We start from the raw sequence: 17,919 nt of genomic DNA, 5'->3' as shown, positions 1-17,919 counted from the left end.
GGTGATCTCTAAAGTCCTTTCCAATGCAAACCGTTCTATGATTCTAGGATTCCATGATTCCATGATTCCATGATTCCATGATCACATGAATGTATTCAGGGTTGTTAAGCACATTAATTTACTAAAAATCTAAACTTGATTAATTAATAATGTACCTTATAGGTCTTCTTCAGCCTTAAACTGGTCAATCTGGGTGTATGTCCTGTTGTTCTTATGGTTTTCATAGTAGTTTTGTTGACCCAACTGGTTTAAAAATGTGTACGTAGATCCTAAAGACTTATCAGAAATACAGAAGTTTATGTTTAGAATGGCTGTGGAAATCCAGGCTAATGGGATGCTGAGTACAAAAGATCAATGAGTGCAGACCTGAGTAATATCACACGTACCATTTTTGCAGTCATCATTCAGGACAAGTGAGTTGTTTTGTGGGTTTTTTTTTTTTTCAGCAGAAATAATCAACAACTTTTAGAATAAAAATAAATATGTGTTGACCCTGCTATGGTTTAAATCTTTATGTTATGTTTTGATTTTACTTGTTTTAAACTGCACTATTTGTTCTGGAAGTTACATGAATGAGTTTTATTTCTTCTGCTTTACCTGATTTGGTCACTTTTATTACTGCTTTATCATACCAACAGCTTTCAGCTATTTTAAATTTACAGACTTCTAATGAATTTTGAATGAATAAGTATTCTTTGCTTAGTCGATTTTTAATTTTGATCCTACTGACAAAAGCCTTGTTTTTATTAGGTATCTCTCATGGGCTTTCAGAAATTGCAAACTCCAGTAAAGTTAAAAGGTTAAAACTCTTGCTGTATTGTATAAAATTGTGGATAACTGACTAGCTGAAAAGGGTCACATAGACATAGTCCAGCTGGCTGGACAAAAATGCACATTGCTCTCAGCTTATCTGAAGTAAAGCAAAAATAACTGTCTTTGGCTGTTCTTGTTACACAATAACAGGAAGATTTTGGTGGGAAAAGAATGTTGCAGGTGGGAACAGATAACTACAGAAGAGAAACTAGGGGCGGGCTTGGTATTTAGGCAACTAACCAATAATGAGCTTAACTTTTGTAATATGTATGAGCTAATTATAACAAGGCATAAAAGGTGACTGTAAGGGACAATAAACGAAGTCTGCTGATCACTCATATTGAGCGACTGTGTCTTCCCTCCGTCGCAACATAAAATCTCTGCTGCCATGCTGGAGTCCTCAAATTCTTCCTCTTCGCTAAGCAGTGAATGATTTATTAAATTGGCATGCTCCTTCATTGGTCCCAAGAATTTATGCTATTCCAAAATTAGATGGTTCAAGAAGGTCTGTCTTTGGTACAGAAGTGCAAAAAACCTTAGATATATTGTGAATAATTTTAGTAGCAGAGATTCAGTTAAAGCCTTGAGGTATTTCAGAAAGCTCAAAAACCTCATCATCAATCAGCATGTCTCCATTTCATCAGAAGGAAGTGGGTTTTTTCCTACAAGCTAACATGTTTTTTCACTGAAGATTTTTAAAAATCTGATGTAGAAACCTACTGACGAAGTGCATCCACATTAGATGTAATCTATTTTTGTTACAGCACCATTTCCCCACTGGTTTTCTATTTCCTTGCTTTCTTGGAGGGTTATTTATATTTGGGATAAGGGATGATGCACAGTGACAGATGGGATAGTCCACAGCATTGCTGTGCATTGGTAAGATGCCCTGTCCCAGGTACCCCTGGCTGTGGTGGGGCTCATGGGCACATCTTTTCCCTGCCTTGGGGTCTGCATACTGCTGGGTGAAGCCCCCACCCTGGCTTTGTGGCCCCCAGGATGGGTGCCCTCCTCCTGGTGGGGGCTTCAGGGGCGTTCAAACCAGACATGTTGCACCAGGATGCATTTAATCTGCTTTTTATTCTTTTGCCAGCCTGCCATTGGTGCAAAATGTGCTTCTGCTTCAGTGAGAAGGGATGATTCAGCCAGCGCTGGTGAAACACCACCAAAGATTGCCTGCCTCAAAAGTTGTGTGACAATTTACACTTTCATTATCATTTGAAAGTTTCTTTTAGCTGGTCGGTATGTTCAGTTCTGGCTGCCCCTTCACTCAGCGTAGGGATAATGTGAACTGCTCAGCGTAGGGATAATGTGAACTGTGACCCTATGGTGGCACAGTTTGCCATAGGGTACATGAGCTGTTCTGTGGCTTCCTGACATCTCCAGCCTTCCTTCCCAAACACTGATGTCTCTATGGTTCTGTTCGTGTGGTTGTTGTTTTTCTTTTTTTTTTTTTTTTTTTTTTCCGGAGAGGTGCTCTTTGTTTTCTTTTCCGTTTTGGTACCAGTTGGACTTGGTTTTTGCCTGACTGATTGAGCCAATGTATATCCACCACCAGTTTGTCAGCTCCCAAAACTAGGAATTGCTGATTGTGGTCTTCAGATGACTAACTTCATAATATGGCCAAAACTTATTATGAAACAATAAAAATCTAGGTTGCTTTTCGAGGCCTAGGTTTATACATTTACTTTAAGTGATGGAAGTAGTCTAGCCACCTTGGCTTTGATTTTCTTATATTAGCTTGAGACCCTTGTAATTAACTATCACAGGGATGTATCTGCAACATCACTTGTCCTTGCTAATGTAAATCCAGGTCACTAAACCCTCCACAATCTGCATCAAAATCAGTCAAAGATCTGCCTATGCGTCCCTCCAAACTGTAAGTAGTAGCAGCCAGTGGTGTGATGTGGCCAGCATCACATTCAGCTGCCTTTGAGTCGCTGGCTTCATCAGGCAAGTTTCTATTTGTAACTAGATTTATTGAAAATGGCCTTTGGCATGAGTACAGACCAGAGCTTGGACGCTAGTCTCTGGATCCAAGGGGCAGAGCCCTGTCAGTCTCCCACCACGTCTCTTCCCCACACAGAATGTCAGCCACATTAGGGAGCCATGGAAATAGCTCATGGCAACCTGCTATACATGTTGCTGTAGATATTCGTTGGATGGATCCATTCATTAAAAACCAAATCACATCCCCTTGCTTCATTGATCTTGTAATCACAATGTATTTCTTCTTTACTTTTCCTCCACCTGCCTTACTCCTGATGGAAACGATCTGTTCCATGTATTGCAACCCGACATTATAAATGTTTTATAGTGCTTAATGTTTTATTTTTCTTTAAACCTAATTTCTTATTTTCTTTCTGGAAAAAAAAAAAAGTTCACTTCAGCTTTGTAAAAATTAAATGTCAGCATTTACGTGGCTCAGAGAAGTACCACAAATCTTCCATTGTTGCCAACTCAGACTTCTGGACAGAGTGATATATATTTTTCTGTATTTGTGTCTTTACACGGTACCTTCATTTACAATATTTGAAAAAGAATGTTTTTTTCTATTTTGCAGTGAACATTTCTGTTTGACATCACATAGTAATTCCTCATCAATGGTGTTTGAAATAAATGAATATTAAAGATTGGTATAATATTATATGGCTTATTGCTGAATATGCACTGCACACCAGCCAAGGGAATGGGACACCCTGGGTATTGAACAGATTTAGAAGATGACTGAGCCTCTCTCCCAGACTTATTGGTACAAATGGCCCCTTTTTAGCATTGCACTCCAAAGTCAATTCCATCAATTTACATTTCTTCCCTTATTTATTTTTGTTTAAAATTTATTTTTTCAGCTTTTTGATTTAAGGGAACAAAGAGAATCCTCAATTTTTTTTTCTTACTGGAAATGCTTTGCGTAAGTTCTTTCACTATTCGTTTCCCTGCCACTGCAGTAACTTTTCCATAGATTATCATTACAGATATATTTTACGATAAAGTAGTGAGTAACACAACACAAACACATCCATTCTCTTAATTAAATGAGCTACAGCTTTTGGGCTGAAACAAACAATAATATTATTTATAACTCAAATTACATTATATAAACTATACTCTCATCTATAAAGAGAGTATAAATGGCATAGTAGGGTTCCACGTTTGCTTTTTTCTTTTTTTTCCCCAATGATTTTCCTCTTGACCTCTCTTTTAATTTACAAATAAACCCATGACTTTCTTGACCACCAGCAATGAAAATTCACCCTGGGATCTGAGATCAAGCTGTGCTCTTTCTACTTTATGCCAAAATAGACTCCGGTTCACCTCCTCAGTGCTGAGGTGGCTCTGCAGGGCTGGCAGGAATGAAAAGCAATAACAGTACTTTTGCCAGTAAAAAGATGAACAAATTCTCTCAGAAGTAGGAAGATACCAATTTTCAAGTCATCTTTATAGAAAACAGCTGTTATTTGAAAGAGATGCTCATAGCAGAGCTGGGGTGGGATGTCTCATTGCTTGATGTTCCTCTGCAACCTTCCTTCACTTCTCCCTTTCAGTCTTTCTAGCTCAGTGTGTAGATCAATCAAGCTGAGGCGCTTGTGGCTGCGGTTGAACAACCTCTTTCCCTGGCAGCAGTGCTGGACTCAGGTGTTTCTGCCCTCTTCTGATTGTTTGCACCCCTACGCTTGTGTTGGTACTGGGGCTGCTCTGTGTGTTGGGTGGAGTGGATTTTTGTGGAGCCCCCAGGCTCATCTCTTTGGACCCAGGTCCTACCACAGCTCTGCTAACAGTTGTGCTGCCAGGAATATGTGCTCACCCTCCTGCTTCTGTGTTTGTGGGGCATCAGATGAAATCCAGGCAAGGGAGTTTACTAATTCTTTTTTCCTAAACTGGTCAAAGGTGAACATTTAGCCAGTTCTTTGCACTTAACTGTAAAACATTCCAAAAATATGGTTTTGGTAGTCAGTCTTCCTTTTCATAGTTGGAAAACATATCTTTGCAGTGAAAGTTTGATGGATAAACAATCCTTTGGGACAAAGCATGAAGACGTAACGCTGGGGTGCCCAGCCTCCTTTGGGAACCGGGTGCCTCTGTGGGGCTCAGGCACCTGCATGCACTCAAACACAGGGATATAGAGCTCCTGCTGTGGAGCTCATCGTAGGAGAAAGGCATTTACACAGGGCAGAGACGTGGGCAGAGCACAGGGAAGGCAGTGCCTGACAACAGTCCAAAAAGATGCAAACAGGGACTGCTGTAGTGGTTTTCAGAGGCTGCAATTATTCCCATTGCCAACCAGGAGGACTGGGGCACTTGACAGGTGAGTGATACTCTCAGGAAGATGGTAGCATGTGAGGCCAGGCAAAGGCAGAATTGGATCCAATGGTGCATGTGACACCCCCTTCCCTGGCTGCAGCGAGTCTCGGTACTCTTGGCAGAACTCATGTTCAGCTGCTTAATTCTTTAATTTACTGTGGTTTATTTCTCATTTATTAAACAGGGTAGAGAAAAGGTAATGGTGCCTAACAGACTGCTGTCCCTGGAGCTCTTTCAGGCTGTGGATCACAAAATCACAAATTCAAACTTTGGGAAGCATTTGGCTGGCTAAGGTTCTGTTGGTTCTTAAGGAGTTACGCAGAAGGCAGGAAAATGACTGTGCGAAGTTCATGGTGAGCTGCTGATGCCTGGATTGTCAGCTGCCCAGCACTGCCCTCTTCTCCTGCTGGCTGTCCCCTGTGAGCCCATGTGCTACCAGTCCCTCTGAGAGCACTGAGCTGGTTGCCCAGTGCTGTGCAATCCTTCTGGAGAGCCTGACAAGCCTTGAGAAGCAAAGCTGAACAGCTATATGCACTTTCTAACAAGGCAGATTTAACAGGAGAAGAAACACTGATCTGTGGGCAATGTGTGCTGGCATTTACAGTTCCTTCTGCTGGCATGTCCCCTGTGAAATGTGATTCTCTGCACTCCTTGGGTTTAAGGAAACAAATTTAGTGGAAGCTGATTTTTGATCTTATCTGTAATTCAGCCCACTGGATATGAACTGACATGTAGACTAAGAGAAAAGGAAGACAATTACAAAAGCAGATTAAAACAGGTTCCAAACAAACCAGAGATTCATGCAAAATTTGTTCTAGCAGAAAAAAGTCTTGTGCTTGCTTTGGCTGGTATGATGCACTTCATTTTTTATTTTTTATTTTAAAATGCAGTTTTGTAGGCTACTTCTGCAAGTATGTGATTGAGACTTCATTTTAATAATCACGGCAATTTGAGTACGGACTTTCTGCCTAAGGGATAAACATCTGCCTGCACATAGTAGAAAACATATCTGTGACAGTGAATTTCTGTAAAGCTCTGATTTCTCACCAGCCACCACCAAAAAGGTAATTCTATTTTAGGAGTAAACCCAAATGCACGGAAGTAAAGACATTCACAGTTAAGACATCAACTCTTTTTTCGTCCTGGCTCCACACAATTTGTTTATGTATTACAGCATCTGCTCCAGGTTATGTAAAATCTGTTGCAAGAACTTGTGATATCCGATGAATAAAGGACAAAGTCTGAGTTTAGTTTGGAATTTTCAGGGTTTAGTGAATTCTGCTGTACCCTGTCCCAGGTCTTGCTGCTCCAATTGGTTCAATTGCCATTTATCTCTTTCCATGATTAATGACAAAGCTACTGCCGCTGAGTGCCTTGAGCTCACCACGCTGTGTGTTAGGTACCGTATAATTGTAATGAAAAGACATCCTTTGGGTCAAAGTGCTAGAGTGCACATAGTAGTTAGCAGACAAATGTCTTTTTAAATTGGATGGACTGCTAGATTACATTATCAGAAGCAACCTTTGCATTTTATGAGTTGTTGGTTGTTTAAATGAGAAGAATGATCCTCAGAATCAAAATTCTGTCTTTAGCTCAATTTTTTAATATTCAGACTGCATGGACATCCATTTTGACATCACACAAACTAGTTAGCAATCAGAAAGCTTAACCCTATTCATTTCATTCAGATGAGTGGTCTCACTGGGGTTAACCGAAGTGCTTATAAAATTCCTATAAACATGGCTACTTAATTCTTGCTTAGATAATGTTAAATCATTTGATTAAATCCCTCTTTTCCCCTCAAGGCCACCAACAAGGCAAGTTAACAGAGACTCACAAATATCCAGTTATGATCTAGTCCAAACCATATGTATTCGCAAGGAGAAAAATAAAATTAAGAAGTTTCTTTTAACATGAGAAGCTTTTTTTTTTAATGTCAGAGTGAAGACAGAGCAATACTACTGGATTACCATAATTAATTAGGTCAACTTTAAAAAGAAAACAGCTATACATACAAATCGCATTCAGAAATTAATGGGATTCTTCATAAGAATTACATATTTTGCTTTCATTACTTGTAAATGTACACTTTTCCCAAGGACAAATAAGTGTGTTCGCATTTCATTAAATTATATCGCATACTATTATGTACCTGAGAACGTGCAGAATGACAGATTAAAGGACACATGGACAAACCATTTATGGCACTTCTTGACTTCTCAGATCTTGATTTGGCAAGTAAAACACTATGTCTGTCACACAGGTGCAGTGCACTTTGGGGAGACAGGCAATACATACTGAATTACTGCTCCATATTCCATGGTTATATAATCTAGATGGGGTAAGTGTTTTTAATCAGTACGAATACATATTGCAAACAGCAAACTGCATCTAAGAAATGCTGAGATTTGTGGAGTGATCTCTCGACACTGAAGAACATTTTTTGCAAGGATGACACCTGTAAGTGTGACCATTGTGATAATCCCTACTCACAATCACATTGTGTTGTTTAACAGCTAACAAAGAGTTAAACAAAGGTAAAGTCCTATATTCTATATTGAATTCTCAATTTTATACATATATATTAAACTCCATAAAGTCCTATATTCTCTTGCTTCAGTAAGAGACTGGCATGTCAGTACAGAAAATGTTGACCTGTCCCGTGGACAAAGCTGGGCTACTGCTCCAGGCAGTGCAGTGGGAGGGGACCGTTTCTGAACAGGTGTGACATGTGGCTTCTGCTTGAGCTGTGCAGCTAGCTCAGTAAACATGAGGTAGGGAACTGCATCGTTTATTTTGACCAAATAACCAATAGCTATGGCTAAAAAAAAAATTCATTGAATAAAGGCTATGCTTGCAACCTTTGGCATTTTCTGCCTCATGATTTCTTAATTGGGTAAATAGCTATTACACTTTGCTAATTTAAGTAGTATTTCCAGGTTTACTTTTGTGTTTATTTCTTTAAAATACAAAATTGTATAAAACCAAGTCAATAGGAAGAGTTTAAGTCTTTTGGCACTTTATTTTCAGGAAAGCATGGTTTCATTACACTCATTCCACATAAAAAGCTACCACTTTTTTTTGCTCAAACCTTCCCGGGTATTTCATCTTCAGTCAGAGCCCAAATGGAAAAATGTGTTCAAGTGGCTATGTCATCACCCTTGCACTTGGAAAATCAGCGTGCATTTTTTCTTCAGGAGTCTCTTGGCTCCTTTCTTCTTTCTGTCCTCAGTCCTTCCTTTCAGCACTCTTGTGTTTTTCTCTGCAAAAATATGTTACCTAGAGGACAAGTGAGAAGGTGGCATGACTTAGTGGGCAAAGGAAAAGACATGGGTAGACAGAACCAGAGAAAAATTGCAGGAAGAGAATGGTGGAGCAGAGTGTGGAAGACAGCTGGTATGTAGTTCAAGCTGCTACTGGGATGAGACAAAAATAGAGTATTTAATGTATGCCTGTGGCAATTATCAATATTAATATGACTATAGAATAGCTGTTAGAAACATAAAACTAGGAGAATAAAAATTGATCACAGAATTTATACAAACCATTATGATAATTTAAATCCTTATTATCAGTGTTTACTCATGTCTTAGGGTAGAATAATGAACCTTTAATTGCAGGCAAGCAATTCTATGTCAGAATAAATCAGAACTTGGGTGCAGTGATAACATGTATCCAACAATGCCGTTGATTTTGGCACTCATTCAGCATTCTTTATATTAAGTTTTAATGCAAAACATCTGAAGAACACTGTTAAAAAAGCTGTTAGATACAACCCATATACAATGAAATGTTCCCTATTCTCTCTCCTTTTTTTCCTCCTGACCTACACAGGCCTTATTTTTACAGTAAAGATTCACTTTTTGATCTCTAAACTAAGGGAAACAATGAGCCAAATAAAATAAAACACACATGCAGCAAGCACAGTTGATTTCTGAGGCTGGAAGGGTGAAATGCGGAATGACTCCTTGTTCCAGGAATGTTTTGTTAAGCATTCAGAAATATTGCTTTCTGAAGGAACTATACACATTAAATGGTCTGGAACAATGTCATATCAAAAGACTGATGACTGTGGTTTAAAACCAGGAGATTTTAATCTTAGTCTAGAAGAGAGTAAGAAGTATCTGTTAATTTATTCTAGTTTCTAGTTATTCTAGTGTGTTAAAGATATGACCTGTTGCAAACTTGAGACTCATTTGAGAAGTAATATAAAATGTTATTAAAGGGCAGACATGCTAATAGGACAGCAAAAAACCCACTTGTGTCAATACTCAGACTACTAAATGTCTCAGGCACCCTCGCCAAAGGTCCCTAGCCAGCAAACTCCCCTTCATATATTGCCAGAAGACTGTGTCAAGCACCTAAACTGGTCTGAACTGGAGACCTGAGAAGGGGCTTTACTGCTTTTGTGGTTTTTGCAATGCGCTGGTGTGTTCTGGGGAGCTGTGCTAGCCAGTGAGATGCGGCTGGGGCGACCCTGGTGTAGGGAGGCAGGTCTGCTGAACCTCTGTTAAAATCTCTACCATAATTATTAATGCTTCCTTCAGTGAGTAGGTGGAAAGCCATAAGATAAATGACAACGTTATTGGTGTTACAAATCAAGGGAAGGCAATTATCATGACCTTCCAGAAAACAGCAATCTAAAGAGAATGAAGTATTTCTAGCTTCTGTATGAGCATGGGAAATAAATCAGAGGAAAATTAGGCAACGTTATCTAAAAACAATTCTCAGATTTGGGTGACCAGCATTTTATAATGGACAAAACCCCAAACTCAACCACCTAGCCCCCACCCCACCCCTCTAAAAGTTACGTAGATTTTGCAAATAAATTGGAAATTCTCTGGCAAAAATTGAGTACCAAAAGCATAAACAGGGTCTAAACAGGTTATGTCTACTTTTCTCATCTGTCTCAGCTACTTATCTTGCCACCTACTATGCTTTATTACATTTTTTGTTTTATAAATTAGAGTTTAAAAACAGGTAGAAGCTCAGATAAAAATCATGAAGTGAAAACAAGAATGTAACATTCCTGTTCCAGGTTGAACAAAGATTCACTGTGTCACCAGTGTACTGGCACTGGCAGGAACTGGAGGTGAGTATAGAAAGAATCAGAACGAACCCCAGAAAGTTCAGAACATTATCAGAGCATTATCTTTCTTCAAATACACACACATATATATGAATATACAAATGTTATTTTAAAATTTCAAATGCCAATAGTAATAATGCTGTATTTCATATTTTAACCATTGTTAAACTAGCTCTAATACAAATGGAGTATTACAAAGTCTAAGCAAGAACTAAATTTGAGTTGAGTTATATTTAGGGGAAATGCAGTAGTAAACACTTCAAGTTAAAAGCATTTCTTCACAAAGTAAAATGGAGTCTTTGCAGGACTTCATGATTAAAAGCGAAATTATTTGTTGTTGCTTATAATTGGGCTAATTAGTGGCTGGACTCAGCACAAGTCTATTTTTTCTAGGGAAAGATTTGTTGTACCATATTTTAACTAAGCAATATTATTTTGTATATGTTTAATACTTATTTCTAGTGAAAAGGCTGTGAAATTAAGCAAGAATCTTATTTTGCACAACCTATTTCACAATTAAGCCTTTCTGAAACTAAGGCAACTAAATGAGCAGAATCATTTTGCTTGTTTTGCTCATACAACTTTTATATAATCCACTTACTGCTGATATTTCTTGAGTTCTGCAGCCTTATATTCTTGATCTCTCTTTAAAGATTCTAATTAATACTGAAATACACATACCAAGCTACTCACAGAGGCCTCCCTTAACAGAATTTTAAGGCTCTGAGTTCAAGTACTCGAAGGATATAGAAATGCAAGAATCAAGATTGCCAGTGAATTCTCAGGTTCTGTCCCTTTTACGAGTATGCGTAATCTTTAATGATCTTTCTGCCTTCTCTGTTGCTATGCTCACTAAGATTTTTTCAGAAGTTTTTGTTTGGCCAGCTCTGGAAGGTAGCTCCTCTGCCTCAAGAAGCCACTGCCAAAGCTCACGTTGTATTTTTTCTCAATATTGAACATTAATTAGCAGTTGAAACATGGAAGTTATGTGTAGGCATACAAAGTGTTTGCCTTATCTTGTTATCCATCATGGAAAAATCCAGCCCAAATAAAACTGGGCAAGGTTATAAGGCACTTACATCACAGATCAATAGTGGGAAGTATTGGACAGCCTGATGTTAGTGGGGGCTGGGACTGGCTAGTTCTGCCTGAAGTGCAGTCCATAAGGAATGTAAGTAAAAAGAGAGCCCAAATTCATTATTGGTTTAGTAGGCTTTTCATTTGTTTCTTTTCAAAACTCCGTTTTCAACAGCATGGCATGTCCATGTTCTCCCCTGTCATGGACAGCTCTGGAAATACAACACAGGGGATGAAGCACAGGAGAAGGAAAGGTTAGATGTAACCCCTGGTGTGGCTTTCTAGCTGTTTTCACTTCTGGGAAGCAGCCTACAGCTCTTAAAGGAGATTGTAGTCCTCCTCTGAGTCCACAGACAAATCAGTATTTAATCCAGCACAATTAGAGGGTGCCTTATGAGATGAGGTGAAACTAATCTTAAGCTGAGGTCCGGTTTGGCAAACACTTTGAGCCTAAAAATACCCAGCAAAAAGCAGTATTAGAAAATGACAAAGCAAATTTCTGCAACTTTTTACTTTGAAACAAGTAATTTAAAAAATTGACCATTGTTACAGCAATGTCAAGGAAGGGTTAAATAACTTGAGAATGAAATGGTACCACACAATGCCAATATCTAGTCCAGCTGAATTGCCACAGACTATGCTATGCAGAAAGCACTAAAAGGCCAGAGTCTCCATCTACCAGATAGGGAAAAAAGGAATCTATTTAGTGAGATTTTAAGACTATTTCTACTTTTGCTTTCTCTGAGTTGAGCCTGGTACCAGCTTCATTGCAATCAATCTGCCTTGGCTTGCTAAAGAACAAAATGCAAACAGGTTCAGAAGCAAAGGACATGACCTCATGGACTTAATACCTGCCCTACCTTGTGGCTGTTATTAACTTATAGCCGTTGACCAAAGGGATAATAAAAGTTTTGTTACAATTTATGACTGATACTGAATTTTAAAATCCAGAGACACATCTGTTAAATTACTAAGCAACAGTTACCCTGACCATGGTTATTCAGGCTTTATTTTATTGTGAAATATGAGATCACCTCTTTTGCCTGTCAATGTTGAAATAATGATGTTCAGAGTGGGAAGAAATTAAAATACTTAAAACAGTTAACTTGTAATTATTCCTACTTATTGCAGTTAAAGAAACCTTCAGTATTTTGGAGCTGAGAAAGCTGATTCAGGCATTGAGTCTGAAAAGAAATTAAACATTCAATTTATATGTGGAGTTCAGATTTTAGCTTGCAGTTCAAAAATATCTATGTTTGGGAAAGTATGTAAAGATATACTTGATTAGCACTTTCTTGCATCAGGGGCATGGTACAGTACAAATAATGCCAACTTTTAAAATATACTTTTATTATTTTAATATATAATACATAATAATATATATTTTATTATTAATATAAAATATGTAAAATAGCATTAAGGATATACCCTATAGGAAAAGGAAATTAGAAGCTGACATCGAAGGAATTGAGGATATTTCAAGAAAGTTCCAATTTCTCATTATACTAAAGTGTTACGTTATAAGTTGCATAAGAAAAAGAAAAGTTACCTGAAACCTGACTCAACACATGCAAAATTTTACCAAAGTAGATTTATTTCTTTATAGATCTATGTAAAGTCTTCATTGCTTGCAGTGTAATTAGTGAAATTAGTTTATTTGCAGTTTGTGATTTTTTTATAATTTACTAGTTTGTTTAAAAATTATTTTCTCATCACTTTTTAAGATCCCATTTTATCAGTGATTATTTTAAAAACTGTATGTTGTTAACATCTGAAATTGCAGAGAAAATATCAATTGCTGTCACTTAAAAGAGACTTCAACGAGGTATAAGCAGAATTCTAATGCTGATTAAAGTTGAAACTTATGAAGTGTTTCCACATAAAACATTTTGTTTCATTGGAAAAAAAAATAATTCTTTATTCCTTACCATAAAATGTGTCCAAAATATTCTGCATGTGGCTGTTGCTATGAAGAAATCATAGAATCATAGACTGGTTTGGGTTGGAAGGGACCTTTAAAGGACCTTAAACTTCAGCCACATTTCCAAAAGGAAAGAAATGTGAGTGAGCAAATGCAAGCTACCAACTTCACAGCAGATAAAACAGCATAGACAGCATTTCAAGGCCCAGCATTGTAAAGTGCCAGAAAAATGCAAATATGGAGACCTGGTAACTTAGTTCCTTAGGGACCTCATGGCTGTGACTTAACTGCTGCAAAATGTTGGTGTGTTATAAAGCCACTGATTTCAAAATGATATAACAAAGGAATTTACTTCTTTCAGTACCTGTACAGTAGCTTCATACTTTCAGGTTCAAAGTGCCAGGTGCCAAACATGTTCTGCTGAGGAAATGTTAAATGTGTTGTTCTTTTCAATTCTCCCCCCATGCTCACTAGCATATATATGGATCAGCATTAGTTTTATCTTTTGGACTCCTGTGCCTTGCTGTAAGGGGTGTGGGCATCAGGGTGCCCACAAGAAGAGGAAGAAGGAGCTTTAGCAAATGGGATACATACTGCCACTGGTGGGTTATGCATGTTGCTTGCATTGTGACTACTTGAAATTACTTAACATCTTATCTAGATCCTGTTTTGTAATCAGTTAGCATTTGAGATGTACGCTTACTTCTTAACATCGAGTCATGAGGTAGAAAGAGTGCAATATGGTTTTAAAGTTTTGTGCCCCATCTGTTTTTAAATTATATCAGCTATTTCAAATTTTCTGTTTGTATTCCTCAAAAAGTGACTTGCCCTTTAGTCAAGCTTTCATTATGCTCCTTCTTTCTTTAGCTTGCTAAATCCACTCTCTTTTGTGGCTCAGATAAATTCTTAAACTTTCAGAATTTGCAGTGGAGCTATTTTTAGAAAATCCGTATAACCTGATGGAGAAGATAATAATTCAGTAAGTATGTTTAGCCCTGCGGCCAGATGAGCTTACAGAGCTTCCTTTGTTCATATAAAGGATACATTTTTCAAATTTCTATTAATGTAAGTTATGAAGCCAATGATTTTTTAACAGAAAGCAATAAATATGAGCATATGTCTAAGTGGTCTTCTGCAGGCAGATACTCCCTTGCTTTGCTCATGCCATGAGTCCAGCAGCAGCTGTGTGGCCCAAGCTAATTAACTATCAAGCTTGAGCAATGTCCATTAAATGCACCCACACAGCTTTCATTTTGTTCACAACATGTGAACAGCAAACTGAGGTCCACCTCCAGAAGACCTTGTAAATATTGCTGAGGATGTTATCTTGAGCCTATCTGCATTAAGTAATTAATTGAACAAATAGTACAGTATTGTGTTGCCACATACAAATAGACTTGAAATACTGTAGTTTCTCTATGTAGATGCTGAGAGGGAGGGAGTCAAGCCTGGATTGTCCTGAAAAGTGTCTGCTTTTGCCTTGAGTTTACTTAGAAACATTTAAAGCAAACGACGGGTTTTGGAAAACTCAGCTATCATTAACTTTGCAAAAGAAATCAAGTGTAGAGGCTCTCCGTGTCATCATATTTGGCCTTTAGATACCACGGGCTGAGCGTTGACAGCTACTCCTTTTTATGGTCTCACTTGTCTCCTTGCATTGAGCCTTATCGCCGGTTAGGCTCATAGGCTTCCCAGAAGCAAGGATGCATGGGAGATCTTCCCTGTCCTGGGGGACAGAGGACCTACCCTGACTTAAATTTCCCTTCCCATAACTTGTTTCTTTATTTTAGCTGATGATAGTTTAAAGCAGAATGCAGAAATGGTGCTGGGAGTCAGAACAGGAATTCAAAATCTGTTCCTTTCAGACTAAGTGCCAAACTACAGAGTCATGTGTCCTTTTCAGCTCGTTTGCCATGGTAAATCACAGGGTTAGAGGCAGACATCAGCTTCTCACATGTCTCTAATGCTTGGCTAAATATCACCTTGCCCCTACATCAAGCAGTCCTGTATCACCAAGATACTGAAGCATGCATCTATCTTATGCACACATTTAAGAGGATAATTTAACACAATTTTGAAAACAAACACTAGACCAAGAAAAGCTCTTAGTCTTGGGAGACAGACAGAAAATTAATTTCAGATGTGTCTGGTTTATTCCATTGGCTTGGAAGAAACTGAACATGGACTTCTGCGCCCTCTCATATGTGGTCTCATCCAGCTTGCCTGCGCAGGAACAGTTAATTACAGAGGTGCAAAAAAGGCATGTAGTGAACTGAGATGATTTAAGGAGAGCCTCCTGGTTAAACCAGATAAAAAAGCAAAGGCCAGTTTGGTGTAAATAGTATAGATCAACATGAATGTCCTATGTTCCTACCATCTTTTTATACCAAAGAGGTTTTAACACTTCCTAGTTCAAACTATCAGGAAATACTCAGCACTCAATATTTTTCCTCCAAAATGTTGTTATCCCACTCTGACGCTGAGGAAAAAGATGCTAGTTTAAACAGCCCAAAGGCAGCAAGAAAGGGGACAGATCCATATTCAGGAACAGTTGCTGCAGCTGGAAGGCAGCCCCTTGCTGCAGGCAGCAGAGCCCTGGGAACGCTGCTCAGTGCAGCTCCGGGGCTCTGGCTCGCTGGGAGTGATGCCATCTCTCTCTGGAGGTTCCCCATCGCTCTGATCAGTGATCCAACTCTCACTTGCGATTCCTGCAAGATAAATCTTTTAAAGGCCAAGGTATTTTATAATTCTTCTGTAACACCAGTGATACTCTTAGAGAGAATAGGTTTCCTTCCTTTTGTAGATGTGCTTACATCTCATTTTTAAAGAAATACTTAAAACATTGAATTGGTAAGACAATTAGAAAATAAGCTATTGTTTTCGATAAAGTAAATCTCATATGTAGCCAGCAGGGCAGCTAGCAGGAAATCTGAACCCTGATGGTATATTTTAAAGTTCAGAAACACAGATGTTAAGTGGAGATTCAGTTTCTCTGTTTCAGGGTCCAGCTACAGTAGAAGGATAACCTTCTACAAAATAGGAAAATCTCACGTGTGTTAAGATGGCCCCACAGGCATCACCTCCTTCACCCAAAAGTGGGGGGAGAGGTGAAAACTCTTAAGTGGAATAGAAGCTTTTGGAAACAGTGGGCAGGTGCTGCTGGTGGGCCTAGTGAAGATTGAGGATGGCAGTCAGAGGTGTCACAAAACAATGGAAAAGGAGCCAGGAGTTTCACATTAGGTATATTCTTCATTTAGCACAAAGAGAGCTTTGCATCTGACCAAAACACATTGCATTTTTGATGCAGAAACAGACATTTTTATGTTGCTTAATCAAACATAATTTATGGCGTATGTTTACCATGCAACTGCAGTTTTGGTTTCTAAAAACCTTTGGAATTTGGTACAACTCTAGCAAATGTTTCCATACATTCAAGTTATCTTTTTTAAAGGCAAAACTATTCCCAGTATTTCTTTGCCACTGGATTTAGTACATGACCATGTGGGAGAGGTTATGCACATGCCATGTACAGGAACTGGTAGTGCCTGGCTAAAGTAGCTTGGCATAGGCAAGTGTGATCTGGCAAAGAACAGATCCTTTGCTAATGAATCAGCATGAGCAGCTCAGTTTGGACAGAAACAAACTGTAAAATGCCTGATCAGCAGGAGCACTTCCTCGAATACATCAAAGCTGCTCCTTTCTACATGGCACAGCTGAGTTCTTTCCAAGAATTTGTAGGCCAGTATTCTTGCTTTTCAAAGTGTCTTTAAATCGGTACAAATCCTCTCTCCTGAATGTCATGAAACAAACAGAAAGGTATGCAAAAAATTAGAAGCATTAAAATATTTAAATAATCATTCATGCAAAGCATAAGCACAGCTGGAAGCAGTGTCCCCTTGAGTTCTTGCTTATATTCTGACTATATTTGAAATATATGTGTTGCTGTTATTTCTGGGGAAGCATATACATTAAATATTCTTGTTTTCTCTGTCTGAGTACTTACAATAGTTGGGTTTTTTTCATTATGTTTAATTTCCTCTATAACTAAGCACTAAAGTAGTACCTACATTACTGGCATGGGATATACTGCATCAGTAACTGAGGGGCAGTTTTGCCTGTTTCAGCAGAATGTGACAGAAGAATCAGAATTAATATCAGAAGTAACATGATAGCCAAGTTATAACATCTTCCAGCATTTCTGAGGCTATGGACCAATTCTGTGGCCATCATGCACAAAAAGTAAAAAACAGCAAGTCAATGTATTATTCATTACAAAAGCGCGGTTGTGGTGTTGAGACTGTCTCCCAGGTCCCAAGGCAGGGAAGTGGCAATGAGTTGAGAGCTGTGAACTCATCTCTTCCCTTGTGAGGGACAGCCTCAGCACACACACAGGGACATTGTGACACTGAGCATCTGCATCAGCCCTACGGCCTCAGCTGGCTGCAGGGCAGGAGTGGGGAGTGCTCTCAGCCACAGGCTACTCCCTAGCTCGGTCAGTAGGTAGAGGAGACCTGGAGATAATACCGCTCTCATAGGTCTTCATGGTTTGTTTCGCATTTTTTGGACAAATGGTGGCACTGGCTACCTAGTGAAAAAGACAGGGATGGTTGTGATGGGGACTTCAGGTTCATGGGGAATGGCTTGCAGGTTGTTGGTCTCTCGCTGCATGTTTTGGTGCAGAAGTAGGAGATGGCAGAGCTGAGCACAGTTTCTGGCC

General features: G+C 38.8%; 1 long non-coding RNA gene across 2 annotated transcripts in view; it reads left to right on the top strand.

Annotated features, from left to right (window-relative positions):
• LOC114013466 (uncharacterized) overlaps positions 1-17,919 on the top strand; it is a 42,900-nt gene that overhangs the window by 9,516 nt on the left and 15,465 nt on the right. Inside the window, exon 2 of one of the 2 annotated variants that reach the window (XR_008747880.1) lies at positions 7,379-7,456. The exons of the other annotated variant lie outside the window; for it this stretch is intronic. This is a non-coding gene — a long non-coding RNA (uncharacterized LOC114013466). The remainder of the gene's footprint in view (positions 1-7,378; positions 7,457-17,919) is intronic. 2 annotated transcript variants of the gene reach the window in all.

This window comes from Falco peregrinus, chromosome 6 (assembly GCF_023634155.1).
Source record: "Falco peregrinus isolate bFalPer1 chromosome 6, bFalPer1.pri, whole genome shotgun sequence".
Taxonomy (NCBI): Eukaryota; Metazoa; Chordata; class Aves; order Falconiformes; family Falconidae; genus Falco; species Falco peregrinus.
This window is presented reverse-complemented; position numbering and strand designations above follow the sequence as displayed.